Source organism: Apis laboriosa, unplaced genomic scaffold, assembly GCF_014066325.1.
Source record: "Apis laboriosa isolate Shangri-la unplaced genomic scaffold, ASM1406632v1 scaffold39_cov144, whole genome shotgun sequence".
NCBI classification, from domain to species: domain Eukaryota; kingdom Metazoa; phylum Arthropoda; class Insecta; order Hymenoptera; family Apidae; genus Apis; species Apis laboriosa.
Window position 1 is genome coordinate 1,904,346 of NW_025223140.1, and position 16,289 is coordinate 1,920,634.

Consider the following 16,289-nt stretch of genomic DNA (forward strand, 5'->3'; position numbering starts at 1 on the left):
TAAAAATGAATAAACGATCAATGCGACTAATTATTATACAACAACATCAATGTTAATTTGTCGATTAAATTTTTCAAAAAAAAAAAAAATCTCGCGATTTAAGAAATGGGATGTGATCCGAGCGAGCTAGGAATGGGAGAACGCCTTTGTGAAGAATAGAAAGGGAGGGGAGACGCGAGACGAGCACGCAAACACCGTATAATTATGCCACACGGAATATTTCCCTCTTCTCGATTCGGTTTCGATCTATAATTCGTCCCGGTTGCGTGGGACAGGCCGTGTTCACCGTGTCCCACGTCTTCGTGCCATAAGCCTCGGTCAAGAGCATCTTTATCCGCATATAACTGGTACGCGCGAACGGAGCATTCCAATGGCCTGCTGCCTTCGATGGCGGGGAAAAAATTGGACGTTATTACCACCGTGTATATAAAGTAACGATAGCGCTACGATTTTCACGCGTGTGCAAATTTTATACGGATATATGTGCAAAGGGTAGGCGGCATCCTTGAGTAGCTGGAATATTTGTAAGCTTTGTAAGATCGTTTTATTTTATTAGATTCAATACTTTTGACAATTATGGAAAATGTATTTGTATATATGTGTGTAGTTTTATTTAATAATTCTCATAATTTAATTCCATTTGTGCGAGGAAAATTTCAATTTATTAATACTAATTTATATATTACCGTGTTTGATACCGTATTGATCGTATGCAAAATTTATATATCTGCTCGTATGAAAGGTAGATAATCTTTCCTTAATAGTAGAAATAACATAAACTAATCGATTTTCTCGTTATAAAATATTACACATTTATTTAAACATATGATTGAGTAATTTTGATATTGAAAAAAATTGACATTTTAATTTTTATTCAAATAAAGACGTATTTCCAATGTGTATATGTAGATACATATGTTGGAATGAAAACAAAATATGCGAAGCGAAATTTATAATAATATATAATGTTGGAAATAGAAAAGGTCGTATTTCCGAGCAATTATCGGCAGTCGTGCCCGACACTTCGACGAGCGAACAAGCGTATAGACGATTTAAATTCGCGAATAATAATTATTATATTTGCTTATTCAAATTACAATATTATAAATATAATAAAAGTTGAATAAAAATAATAATAAATAAAGAATAAATCGATTTAACATAATAACGTAACAAAATTATATAAACGATCCATAAATTGCAATAACAATAAATAACAATATTTATATTAATTATATAATAATTATATAATATTTATATATATAATTGACATAATTATTATATTTATATAATATAATATTTATTACAATATTTATATAATTATAATAATTATATTATATAATTATATAAATATTTATACATATAATTAATGTATATAATTTATATTTATATTTATAGTATATATATAATATATAATATTTATTACAATATTTATATAATTTATTATAAATAACAATGTTTTCCGATATTTAAACCTTTAAATTTATCGTAATTTCTCTCCGCCTCGGGAAAATTATCGAGTGAAAAATCAAAGAATGCAATTCGTCCTTTTACTCGTACGCGCATGTCTCCAATAAAAAGAAAAAAAGAAAGAAAGAAAGAAAGAAACGGAGTATTCAGTGGAAGGTGAAGGTTTTTGCTCCTCTCTATCGCCATTATGGACGACAGATCGCGGAATCGCGGCCGGTAAATCGGTGAACCAGCACGAGAACGTGTATTTCAGAGTTTATTACGATCGTTGGACAGGCGAGCGGGGCTTCCCTACGGCGTGGAGAGTGTCAGAGTCAGGCCAATAAAACGGAACAGGAGGGCACGTAGGTGTGTATAACGGATGGCCGAGAACAGATTTGTTTGACATCGTGCTGCGGCAGCACCTAATAATAAAAGATGCTAATATATCCCCGATGCCGTGGAAACGGAGGAGGAGTTGGGCTGAGGAAGGCGCGATTGGGTTTTGCCTCGTTGGTGGGCCGATTCGAGGTTCAACTCGTTGTGCGATTCTTGCGAGAGTGCTTTTCTCAGATTTTCGATCGACAATCGTGTTTCGAACGATGGCATCGAAAATTAAAAAAAAGTAGAACAATTATATAAAATAATTATATAAAATTATATAAATCGGTTGGTATTTATTTTTAAATCGAATAACGAAAGGATTATTTAGAAATGATATGCTGAAATAAAATAATTAGAGATAAGAACAATCGACTCGATATTTATTTCCAATAGAATAACAGAAGAACTATTATAATTGGTATTTAAAAATTATATACTGAAATAGATTATGAAATATTCTACCTAATTAGAATTTATTATAGTATTATTATATAGTATTATTTTCAATCAAATAACGAAAGGACTATTAGTGTATAATGTAAGACTATTAATATTACTGAAATAGAATAATTAGAAGTATAAAGACAATCCTATTTATTTCCAATCGAATAACCGAAGGACAATTGACTCGTATTTATTTCCAATTGAATAATGAAAGAACTATTAGAATATTTAAAAATGATATACTAATGATATAAAAATGATATAGAATAATTAGAAGTATAACTACTATTACTAATATTTAGAAATGATATCCTGAAATAGAATAATTAGAAGTATAAAGACAAACCTATTTATTTCCAATCGAATAACCGAAGAACTACTAGAATATTTAGAAATGATATATTGAAATAGAATAATTAGAAATATAGATACTACTATTAGTATTTAGAAATGATATACTGAAATAGAATAATTAAAAATATAAGGATAATATATTTATTATCTTATATTTATTTTTAATTAAATAATAGAAAGATTATTAGAAATTTATTTAAAAATGATATAGAATATTGAAATAGAATAATTATAAATATAACTACTAATATTTAGAAATGACTGAATAGAATATAATAGAATAGAATAATTAGAAATGTAAGGATAATTGACTCTTATTTAATTCCAATGAAAGAACTACTAGAATATTTGAAATAGAATAACTAGAAATATAACTATTAAAGTTAGTTAGTAATATTTAAAAATGATATATGAAAAATGTAATATTTAAAAATGATATATAAATGATATTGAAATAGAATAATTAGAGATATAAGGACAATCGACTCGTATTTATTTCCAAACGAATAAGAAAAGAACTATTATAACTAGTATTTAAAAAATAATATACTGAAATAGAATAATTAAAAATATAAGGATAATATATTTATTATCTATATTTATTTTTAATTAAATAATAGAAAGATTATTAGAAATTTATTTAAAAATGATATAGAATATTGAAATAGAATAATTATAAATATAACTACTAATATTTAGAAATGATTGAAATAGAATAATTAGAAATATAAGGATAATTGACTCTTATTTAATTCCAATGAAAGGACTACTAGAATATTTGAAATAGAATAACTAGAAATATAACTATTACTACTAATATTTAGAAATGATATACTGAAATAGAATAATTAGAAATATAACTATTACTAGTAGTATTTAAAAATAATATATTGAAATAGAATAATAGAATAATAGAAATTGACTTGTATTTATTTTTAATCAAATAATGAAAGGATTACTAGAGTATTTAGAAATAATATATTAAAATAGAATAATTTTAAATATAATTACTACTATTAGTATTTAGAAATGACTGAATAGAATATATTGGAATAGAATAATTAGAAATATAAGGATAATTGACTCTTATTTAATTCCAATGAAAGGACTACTAGAATATTTGAAATAGAATAACTAGAAATATAACTATTACTACTAATATTTAGAAATGATATACTGAAATAGAATAATTAGAAATATAACTATTACTACTAGTATTTAAAAATGATATACTGAAATAGAATAATTAGAAATATAAATCGACTCGTATTTATTTCCAATCGAATAACCGATATACCGATTTTCCGAATTGATTTCTTATAATATGGATGCAAAAGAAATAGATATAATTATGTTCAGGAACGATTATCATCGATCTGTCGAGGAAAGATTAACCGTTAGTTTTCGAATTGACAACGATAGATTGAATCCAAAGACCGTCCATTTATCTCTCGTGAGTGAACGAGTAGTCGATCATCTAACTTGTTTTCCTTACCTAGCTGGATTCAATCCCACGAACTTTATCGCGGTTAGAGAATCGATCTTCTAATAACGGAAGGTTGTTCCATCCGCGTTTGATCTTTTGAACATCACGTTCAAAATTTTGAATAGATTGAAGATGATGTCGAGTCGAAAAGTAATTTTTGTCGCAATTTAATGTAGCTAATTAATTATTATCGTTGTTATTCTCGTATGTAAATTGAACGAATGATTAATTCGCTTGTTAATTTTCCGCTATACAATGTGACAATCGATGATGTAATAAAATGTCTATATCAATTTCATTATTTCGTTAAGAGGATAATATTGATCGTGCAATTAATTGATAAATAAACCGTAGCAATAAATTAAAATGCCTGTATTCAGAAACTCAATTTCGTCGTTTTATATTTTTAATTATTAGATTTAGAAATAAAGTTTCTACTCCTTTGTATTTGATTTAATGGAAAACCAGAAAAATATTTTTTTATTCCTCTTCTCCTAACTACGACAAATTTTAAAACATTTTAATTTTCAAATCTTGTTATGGATTTCGCAAAAAATTTTTTCCTTTCAAATTTTCCATCTTTGAAGATTAAACTCATAGATTAAACTCAGAATTGTGAAAATAGAGATTACACGCTTTTTTTTAATGAAGTTCTTTTAAAATATCGTAATTTCTCATCGATCCTCTTACATTATGTCGTTCAATAGTTAAAATTTTTTTTAACTATTTTTTCTTCTAGCATTGAAAACTTTCATCAAAACATGATTTTGTGCTGCGGACAAACAATGCTACGAACGCAATATCCAGTATAATACACAATAATTGAACTGGTAACTGGTTCTTTGCCACTGTCTACAAAATCGTTTCACTTTCGCAACATTTCATCACTTTTCGCGAAATGAAATTTTCCACTAATAGAGAAAATTACAATACAAAATTACAATTGGAACTGAGAAATGAAACGAAGTTTAGAAAAAAAAAATAATAATAATAATAATAATAATAATTTGAATCCGAGGCTTCGATTTCCAACATCGAATAAAGTTTCCAATGGAGAACGCTTGTGCTCCGATGTTTTTCGATTTTCGTGGTTTCAAATCGTACGTAAACAGGGATGAAAAGAAAGAGGGTTAAAGGAGAGCGAGGAAAAGACACGAGACAGGTAAAAGGCTGCAAGCGGGAACTGAATGTAATATTTACACGTCTCGGTTTGATGATTTTTGCCCGGCTATGAAAGGAAAGGGAAAAATATGATAGGAATTACACACGTGAAGGTATGAAATACGTGGCGGAAAAGAGAGGAACGTTCTCGAAAAGACAGGAAATTGATGCTACGCGTATGTATGGGTGCATGCTTTTTGTTCTCGTACAAATGAAAAATTTTTTAAATCGAGTAATTTCTTAATCCCTTGATTACTGAGAATTTTACGATTTTTTTTTTTTTTTTCGATGAATTGTTCATTCAGCGACTGATCATTGATGTCCAATGATTGAAATCGAAAGGAAGTTTTAAAAAATATAATAAAATGGAAAAAATTTAATAGAAAAACGATTTTTAACTTATTTTCAATTAAATTAAATTAAGAGAATTAATTTAATATACTTTTCCGCAGTTTTTATTTTTGAAATCAAGTAATTTCTTAATCCCTTGATTACTAAAAATTTTATGATTTTTTTTTTTTTTTTTTGATGAATTGTTCATTCAGCGACTGATCATTGGTGTCCAATGATTGAAATCGAAAGGAAATTTTAAAAGATATAGTAAAATGGAAAAATTTTAATAGAAAAACAATTTTCAAATTATTTTCAATTAAATTAAATTAAGAGAATTAATTTAATATACATTTCTGCAGTTTTTATTTTTAAAGATTTTGCTATTTAATAAATTTTTGGAATCGAATAATTTTTTAATCCCTTGATTACTGAGAATTTTACGATTTTTCTCTTTTTTTTTTTCGATAAATTGTTCATTCAGCGACTGATCATTGGTGTCCAATGATTGAAATCGAAAAGAAATTTTAGAAAAAATGAAAAAATTTTAATTCACAGAAAAATTCACTTATTTTCATTTATGTACAATTTCATTTATATACAATTAAATTAAATTTTGTAATTTGTATTTTCGAAGATTTTGCTACTCGATATATTTTACAGTGAAAAAATAGATAGTAATTCTTTGATGTTTGGAATATGCCATTGTCATAGTGAAAAAACAACTTTTTTACAGTTCCTTTAATATAAAATTTTCAAAATTGCATACTATTTATTTAATTTTCCATTATCAATCCTTTGAAACAACATTACAAAATGATATATTATAACAATATTAATTCAAACAGTTTCTCTCGAATGATTCTCCATTACAAAAATAATTAACGATAATTTTCGAGCATCGATTATTCCCATAAAATTAAAAAAAAAGAAAAATAGAATCTATTAATTAGAAAAAATGAGCATACTATTTATCTCCTCCTCGTTGGATTGAGAATAAAAATCGACCCGTCCAATCGAAACGAATTTTTCATCCTCTGAACAATTATCCGATCCGAGGAGAAAACAACAGGTTGAAAACAAATTTGTAATTTGATTGCAAATCTGTTGCCCCGAATGAAAGTGGCGCCCTCTCGTTTCACGCGCTAAAAGCCGCCATAATTTGAAACTCGTACTATACTCGCCGACACAGAATTCATAATTTTCGAAATTATATATAACCGGTTGATAACGAACTCCTCCATGTCCGCCCATAGTCAAATGGGCCGACAACGACTGTCGATTACTCCCGCCACTGAAAAATCGATACGAAACAACGAAGCAACCGTGCTTGTCACGGGATTCAGAGCACGTTCTATTTGCTTTTCATTGTTCTATGAAATCATAAAACGGGAGATAGGAGGGGAGGGGAGAATGGGATGGGTGGGAATCACATTGCAACAGAGTGTGCGACGGTGTGAGCAACAACGTCAAAATAGCGTACACGCGATCTATCAACGTCGCGATGATAACTGTCCCGAATTTCTGCGTCTCCGAGCATTCAGACAAAACTCGTCGTCGTTAGTATTGCGCGAGAAACGCTCGCGAATGTGTAACAGCTGTGTTCCGCGCACGGAAATGCGGTAACCGTTCCGCTATATTCATATACAGGGTGTCCCGTTTAACTGGATGATTTGGATAGTCGAACGTTTCGTGAGAGATTGGAGTTAAGAGAAAGAAATATTTTGAAAATGTTTGGTTTGGTTTAATTGATTCAACTTAAGGTAATTTAAATAAATTTGCTATTTATATACCGGGTGTTTTGTTTGATTGGATTTGATCGACAGGATCGAATGTTTCGTGAACGATTGGAGTTAAGGGAAAGAAATTTTGACGAAAATGTTTTGATTGGTTTAATTTATTCAATTTGATAATTTAAATGATTTGCTATTTATATACAGGGTGTCCCGTTTGACTGGATGATTTGAACGGTCGAATGTTTCGTAAGAGATTGGAGTTAAAGAAAAGAAATGTTTTGACGAAAATGTTTTATTTGGTTTAATTAATTCAACTTAAGGTAATTTAAATAAATAAATTTATTTATATATCGGGTGTTCTGTTTGATTAGATTTGATAGAATCAAATGTTTTGTGAAGGATCGAAGTTAAGGGAAAGAAATGTTTTGACGAAAATGTTTGGTTTGATTTAATTGATTCAACTTAAGGTAATTTAAATAAATTTGCTATTTATATACCGGGTGTTCTGTTTGATTGGATTTGATCGACAGGATCGAATATTTCGTGAGGGATTGGAATTAAGGGAAAGAAATTTTGACGAAAATGTTTTGATTGGTTTAATTTATTCAATTTGATAATTTAAATGATTTGTTATTTATATACAGGGTGTCCCGTTTGACTGGATGATTTGAACGATCGAACTATTAATATACCGGGTGTTCTGTTTGATTGGATTTGATAGAATCGAATGTTTCGTGAGAGATCGAAGTTAAGAGAAAGAAATATTTTAATGAAAATTGTTTACCTTAATTGATCTAACTTAAAGTAATTTAAATAGTTCGCTATTTATATACAAGGTGTTCCATTTGATTGGATTTGATAGAATCATATATATAATGAGAAAATATTTTGACGGAAGTTGTTTGGTTTAATTCATCCAACTTAAAGTAATTTAAACGCTTTTTCTATTTATATACAAGGTGTTTAATTGGATTTGATAGAATCGAACGTAAGAGATTGAAGTTAAGGGAATGAAATGTTTTGATGGAAGTTATTTAGTTTAATTCATCCAACTTAAGATAATTTAAACGATTTTTCTATTTATATATAGAATGTTCCGTTTGATTGGATTTGACAGGATCGAATATTTCGTGAGAAAATGTTTTGACGGAATTATTTGGTTTAATTCATCCAACTTAAGGTAATTTAAATTTACTAATTTAAGTTTACTATTTATATATAAGGTGTTTCATTTAAGTGCTGAAGAGAAAGAAATATTTTGATAAAAATTGTTTGGTTCAATTAATTTAATCTAATCTAATTTAATCTAATTTAAACTAGTGTGGTATACTGAATATAATTAAAGATTAGAGATTGAAGTCAAAGAAAAAAATATTTTAGCAAAAATTGTTTTAATTAATTATTTAATTAATTAATTTAACTTAATACAAACTATTCATATACAAGACATTCCATGCAATTGGACGTGCTTGAAAAAGAACAAAGTTTGATTCAAAGAAAGATATATTGTGCAAATAATTATATTTATATTTATATTAAAATAGAGTATAATAATAGAAGATATTTAAAAGTTAATTTTACTTTTTTTTTAATATAATTATGAATCCATAATCGATTTATAAAAAAGTATTAACTTATTCATATAATATTGAATTAATATTATAGTACATTGTACATTGTATATGGGAAAAGATTTTCCAAATCTAATTGATTGGAATTAAATTTTCCTAAATGAGATCGACAATCCTTAAGAACTTTAGAACTGGATTATTTGGAATCCTAGATTGTCCTTTAACTGAATTCCTGATTTATGAACTTGTTTGAACTTTGACTGTCTGATGTTTTTCAATTATGAGTTTTGAAATCTTCTTTCGAAACCTTCGATCTCTTCAATTCCAATCGAAAAACTTCCAAAGTTTTTGATTGACAATTTTGTTAAAAGCAATCTAAATCAAAATCTCCATAATAACTCTCCTGAAGAATCCGATTGATTTAGGATTTTTCTTGCAAATCTTCTCATATTCTTCGATATATCAAATAAATTCAATTCTTTGTATCGTTGTTAAAGATATAAAATTTTCAATTATTTAATTATTAACAATCTCGAAAAAATTCCACAATTTTTAAAAAAAATGAAAGGATAAATTCATATCAATGATGAATCATGATAATAAGTGATGATAATAAGTTATGATAAATATTTAAGAACTGATAAATACTGATAAAAGATTTAAGAAACCATATGTTCTATTATTATTGAGAAAAAAAAAGGAAGTCTAATTATCAAATCAAAATAGATACAAATATTGACAAGGAACCAGTAAACAACTACTAATTCTCTGATTCTTTACAAAAGACTTTTATGGTAACAAAATTAAGTAACTAGATATTTTTCAGGTACAGTCAAGAGGTGCATAAAGTTAACACAATTTATCTATAATAATCCTTTTCGGATTTGAAAGTGCAATTACCACTTTATACAACATTATACCATAATCCACGCTTAAACCAAGTAATTCCTGACTTTCAACCCTCAACGTGTAATTTCTCTGGTAACGTTACACGATGAATTTGCATAACAAACGCGAAATATCAACTTGATCCGTGTTAATTACATAACAAGGTAAAAAAAAATTGAGTTCTGACAAACTCTTCCTTATGTATTCTTAGTCTATGTATATTTATGTATTATGCATGCTTGAAAAAATAATGTAAATATATTTTTAGAATCATCTCGCGTGAGTTCCAATAATAAAACAGATAATAATTTTTCGATTCAATAATTCATAAATCAATCCTTAATTTATGACTGCCATTTTGAGAGAAAATCGATTATCATAATTGTCGTTTTCATCATAATAATAATTTTAAATGATGACAGTATAGTGAATAAATTTAATTTTTTATAGTGTATAGAGAAACATCTCAAAATACAGAAAAATTTCAAGTTCTTACATAATGTATATGTAATAGAATTCTAGAGATCAAAGATTATTTGTTAAATCTCTGGTAAATAAGATTTATATTAAATAAAGTGAGATGGAGGCAGAAATCTGATTTTATCTAAACTATATAATTTTATATAAACTTAAATTGATTGTAACTTAAAAAATTCCAATTGACACTGGTCTACAAGTATATTAACTCTCTATACATATAATCAAAAATTAAAAAAATAATATTCACATATATTTGACTTAACCTAATCTGTCATATGTGATAGTGAAAATATCAAACTTCTATTATTTATTTCCTTTTTTTTAAATATAACTTTTGATACAAAAGACAAAATTTTAAACACACAAAATATTCACATATATATGACCTAATCTAACCTAACCTATAATATATGTGATAGTGAAAATATCAAACTTCTACTATTTATTTCCTTTTTTTTTTTAAATATAACTTTTGATACAAAAGATAAACTAAAATTTTAATACACGAAATATTCACATATATGTGACCTAACCTAACCTAACCTATAATATATGTGATAGTGAAAATATCACCCTTCCACTATTTATTTCCTTTTTTTTTAAATATAACTTTTTTTTAATACAAAAAACAAACTAAAAGTTTGAATACATAAAATATTCAAATTAATAATATTATTCATATAATTGTAAAAAATATGTTTAAATAATGAAAATATAAGAGTTGATTTCACGCGTTCAAATAGATTTTCCTTCGTACACACAAATTTTTATCAAAATTAAGAATTATTTTTTGAGTAAATTATCTTATAAGATAATCTAAGATGTATGTAGATTTTTGTGCGAATATATCAAAAATGGTGATCGCAAAAGAGGAGAAAATATTGGAAAAGACAGAAACGAGAAACGACAGAATTGCTGGTTCCTTGGAAACTCGAAGTTTCTACTGGTGCCACCGGTTTCTTGATCCTTCGAATATGCGATGGCGTCTACTTGAAAGACATTATTTAACTCCTTACGCGACGAAATCTGTTTCGCTGCAGATTGCTCTACGAAATATTACCCTTTGCGAAAGGGTGGCAATAAAATGACGCTATACTATACGCCCATGAAACTTTACGACTATCTTTGTCTTTCGATATTTTCAAAACGTCGCTTCTCCAATTTCCATTATACTGGAGGGTGGAAATAAAATGCAAATGAAAATGAACGAATGTTGTGATATTAAAGTAACGTTATTCGAAGTAATATTGTTAATAAACTCGAATTTCTTTTCTTTTTAACGTATCATCATATCCGAGTTTAGAGTAATAAATACTAATTCAATTTATTTATGAATATATTTATGAAAATATAATTCTTTTAGTATTCGTTTTAATTTAATTGTTTGATAAAAATAAAAATTTGTACACTTTTCTTTTTATATATAGGTTTTGTATATATAAAATATTAATAAAATTAATCGATTCAAAATTTGATATTGACTTATCAATTAATTTTTATACGCAATTCGTTTTTTTTTTATAATGAAACGATATTTGAGAATCTTTATTTCTTGAAGAAATTTCTTCGAACTTCGAAAACAAGGTATTTTATTTAAGATCCTCGATTTATTATTTCACGAAGAATTACTTTTAGATTCTACCACTAATAATAGATTACCCTTTATATATCACTATAAAGAAGTTTAAGACCATCTGCGACAGTACGTTTATCGGTCTTTCAATTTATAATTAAATTTTATCAAACTCTTCAAATTCTAATATTACAAAATCGAAATTCATTCATTTATCCATTTCAAAAATTGCGTCAAACTTCACATCAAACTTCCACAAACAAACTTGAAACGATATTTACAAAATAATCATAATACGTATCATAAAATTATATCGTTAAAAGTATTACTTAAAAGTTTCAGAAAAGGTGTTCACTTCATCCGCGACAAATTCAAACTCGGCCACACTTTGCATCTATCTCAAGAAAGGGATAGATGCAAACAAAGATGAACAAACGGTTTCCATTCCGAATGATGGAGACGCGGCAGAGGAAAGGAGACTTCTTTTCCACGTGGAAATTGTAATATAAAACTGTGCTGTAACATGATAGCGCCACAGTTCGCTCGGCTGTGTTAGCCCGCGATGGGATACTGCGCCGCGAACCGAGAATTTATGGAACATCGTGTCACGGTGTCGGAGTGGTAACAATAGAAATGAATGCGAGCCGTTCCACCGAACTGACTACAGTGCCGTTATTAAAGCCCAGCTTTTTATACCTGTAAAACGTTGGCAATACGTTGCGGATTTATCGCCACCACTGTTCCATTTTTATTCGTTTCCTTCAGAAGCGATAAATCGTCCTCAAAGAAACTCCGTGCTCACACCTCGAAACTTAATTACGACGCACCCTATCTCTCTCTCTCTCTCTCTCTCTTTCTCCCGTTCTAACAAGTTTTAAACTCGATTTTCTCGAAAACAAAACCACGTGTTAAAAAAAAAAATTTTATCCGTTAATGTAATGAGACTTGTTGATCGTTGCGAGACGAGATTTATTAGATAGCTGAGAATGAATGGAATAGTTTAATCAGCTATCAGAATATGAAGTTTAATTATTTTATAAAAAAAAAAAAATATTGTGCTATTATGTTAAAAATATAATATATTAGTTTGAGAAATATTTTAATTTTATAAAAAGTTTTACAAAATTCAAATTGAAATTAATATATTTTTGACACCAAGTAGATTATATTTATTTATAATAATACAAATTTGATCTTTATGTGTTTCTTATTATTCAATAATATAAAAACGTGCTTTCTTGAAGTCATTCAATTTTTATTTGAAAAATTTGAATGAAATTGTAATTGGATGGAATCTTTTAATAATTCTCTTCTTATTTAAAAATTACAAATTATTTTCAGGAATGAAAAGAATTGTTAATTTTTAATATTACAATGAAATGAAACTAGAACGTTGATTTTTTTCTCGGTCAGTCATTAATGATGGCCACTTTTGCAAGGAAAGGTGCCGCAAAAATTCAGTTGGTAAAGCGCTATAGAAAACTTGAATCGCTCTTTTCGTCAAGCGTGTGAAAGGATTTCCTGGAAATGCTCGATGTTTGGGTGTATCCGGTACAAGGTCTAGTTAATGGTAACCTCTAGATCCGCCGTGAGGAAGGATGGAATTTCTGTAACGTGTAAGTAAAGGAGCGAAAACCACACTTGAAAAGGATCTTAAAATTCTTAAAGCGAGATGAGAAGGATGTTCAAATGGCGAAGAGAACGAATGGATATATTGGCAATGCATATGAAATTTCGTTTCACTTGAGGTGCTAAATTTCATCTTGTTTCTAAAGAAAAAGAAATCCAATAAAAATTAAATAAGAAAGATTAAATGCAATATTATTATAGAAACTTAATTATTTATTTGTAATAAATAATATTTAATTTCAATATCAATTTTTAATATTATTTATTATGAGAAATTAATTGAAATGTAATTTGGAATAGAAAAATCCAAAACATAGATTTTGTGCTTAGAAATTAGTTTAAATTATAATAATTTAAAATTTTATTATTAGTTTTCAAATATAATAATTCATGACTTTTTAAAAATTTGCTTTCTAAACCTAAATTTTCAGCAAACAATAAATTTCTTCTACATAAATTTCATATAGATTTTATAAATTCTTCTTCAATAATTTACAATAATATAATTTTTATTTTTATTAATAAAATTTCTTATTACGCACAAATAATTTTGAACGAAAAAATTGGATTCAACTCAAATTTGTAACATAAGAACAATAAGAAGATAAGAAGATAAGAATTAAAATATTAAAAAAAATTAAAACTTCAAAGCCTTCATTAATTTTACAAAAAACTATTTTTTATATATTAAATTCGAAATAATCAAAAGTATGGATTTTATTCGCTAAATTATTAAAATATTAATACCAAGTTTCACTTAATTAAAAAAAATAATCCTACAATTTTTTCTTGCTAGTTACCAGTCACTTCAACACGTATGCTTAAAAACACTCGCGAACGACGGAAGGTTAAAGCAGTAATCGTTTTTCTTATCGCTTCCTCGACAATTTGCGACAGGTGACGGTGGCAAGACCGACGACAACGATACGTCGGACGTGCATCGAGTTCGGATGCACGCGGGACGAGCAAATTCCTCGTTCAACGTGGGTCGGACAGGAATATAATATCGCGACAAGAAAATACGTTACATCTCCCTCCCCTCCATTAAATTAAGCCTGGCTGTGAAATAAACGTTTCGAATGGAGTACGTTTCCATGCGTGTACGGCCAGGACTGGTCCGTTGCTACCTGCATATCCTATCAGGGATAATTGCTCTATTATGCTCGCGCGTTCATAAACTTGAGCGAATAATCGCGCTGGCTGGTTCGCAAGGATCGTGAACGTTTAACGTAGGCGCGAGATGGCGGGTACATCGCATACCAACCTTACTTACGAGCTTTAAAGAAAATTGACTGGATACGGTAAAATATTCCTCTCCTCTCGCAAAGGATGTTTCACATTAGGCGTATAATTTGGCTGATTTTGAAATTAGGTATTGTCGTTCAACATCGTTATTATATGGAAATCGATGTGTATTTTTTTTTTCTTTTGTGTAGAGTGTAGTGTGTATTTCGTTTTATAATAATTCTTGAAATATGGAAATTACTGTGTAAATTTTGGAAAACGCGTTGTGAAGTGAATAACGTGGCGTGCTACATTCTAAAAATGATCATATATATCATTATATTTTTTACGAGATATATATTTTGGGCGAATTTAAGAACATTTACAAATTATTGCACATCAATTAAACCAATTCAATTAAACCAGATTCAATTCACGAAATGAATTTTAAAAGCAAAATATATACTTTGCAATTATGGCGTCTGTTAAACGATATATTTTATCGCAATTCCGACAGTTTAAATGGCGTATTTTAGAACAGGTTTCCCTCAAAGGAAACATTACATAACATTCGATAAACGTCGATACGCTTATCAATCATAAAATCGCGGTCACAATTCCGTTTAAACGCGAATTCACAGCTCGTTGCATTGAGCGTATGTAGCGAAAATTTGATTTCATACAAGCAAATATCAATACACGAGGGCAGAAATGTATCGCCGCGTGTAGATCGTACCGAAATTACGCGCATGAATATGAAATGAAATTGTGACATCCTATAAATTATAAATCTTTGATCGTTACTAGTCCGGTTTAAGCAATTTCAAATAAATAAATCAGTTCGTGTCGTTTAAATTTGCTTTATGTCGTTCGTTCGAGCATCGAGTTATTTCGATCCGTTTGGTTGCATTAAATTCACGTGTAAATTTAAAAAAAAAAAAAAGGGCATAAACTTTGAATTGATAGATTTAAAAGAAAATAAAGATATTCAGATTGTCTCAAAAATATGGAAAATCTTGAAATAATTTCAAGCAACATTTTAATTTGCAAAAATTTTCCTTTTTGGTTTTGTTAACCAAATAATTATTGACAAAATAAAAAACATAGAACTTGATGTGAATTAGATTGATTGTTTTTTGAATATTCTATAGAATGTATTTAACTATATTAAGAAAGTTCATTCGACTTGGAAGTTTTGATTTTAATGAAAGTTTGTAGAACATAATGAATTACATAAAATTTTTTTCAGAGAAAGAATTTGTTTGAAAAATCTAAATTCTACCATCTTTGTGAATTTCATTCCATATTTTTTATATCGTAGATATAAAAGTATCTGAATATTTTATTAAAAAACATTGAAACTTTAAGGGTTAATTTTACCCTCTCAAAATGATATTCCATGTACAATATATTGAGATATAATAAAAGTTAATGAAAATTAGATTTTTTTTGATAATACAAATTGTTATTATAGAAGAATTGAACAGTTTAGAAGATTTTTGTAATTGATTATTACAATATCATTATCATTATCAATAATGATCATTAAAAATATTAGCAATTTTATTGTTTAAAAAGCG

The 16,289-nt window shown here is 27.9% G+C and overlaps 1 protein-coding gene and 1 long non-coding RNA gene across 14 annotated transcripts in view; both read left to right on the forward strand.

Annotated features, from left to right (window-relative positions):
* LOC122715671 (collagen alpha chain CG42342-like) overlaps positions 1 to 16,289 on the forward strand; it is a 235,564-nt gene that overhangs the window by 121,321 nt on the left and 97,954 nt on the right. The window lies entirely within an intron of this gene.
* LOC122715677 lies at positions 7,605 to 10,119 on the forward strand. Its single transcript, XR_006346884.1, has 3 exons — positions 7,605 to 7,664; positions 8,435 to 8,524; positions 9,742 to 10,119. It is a non-coding gene; the product is annotated as an uncharacterized LOC122715677 (long non-coding RNA).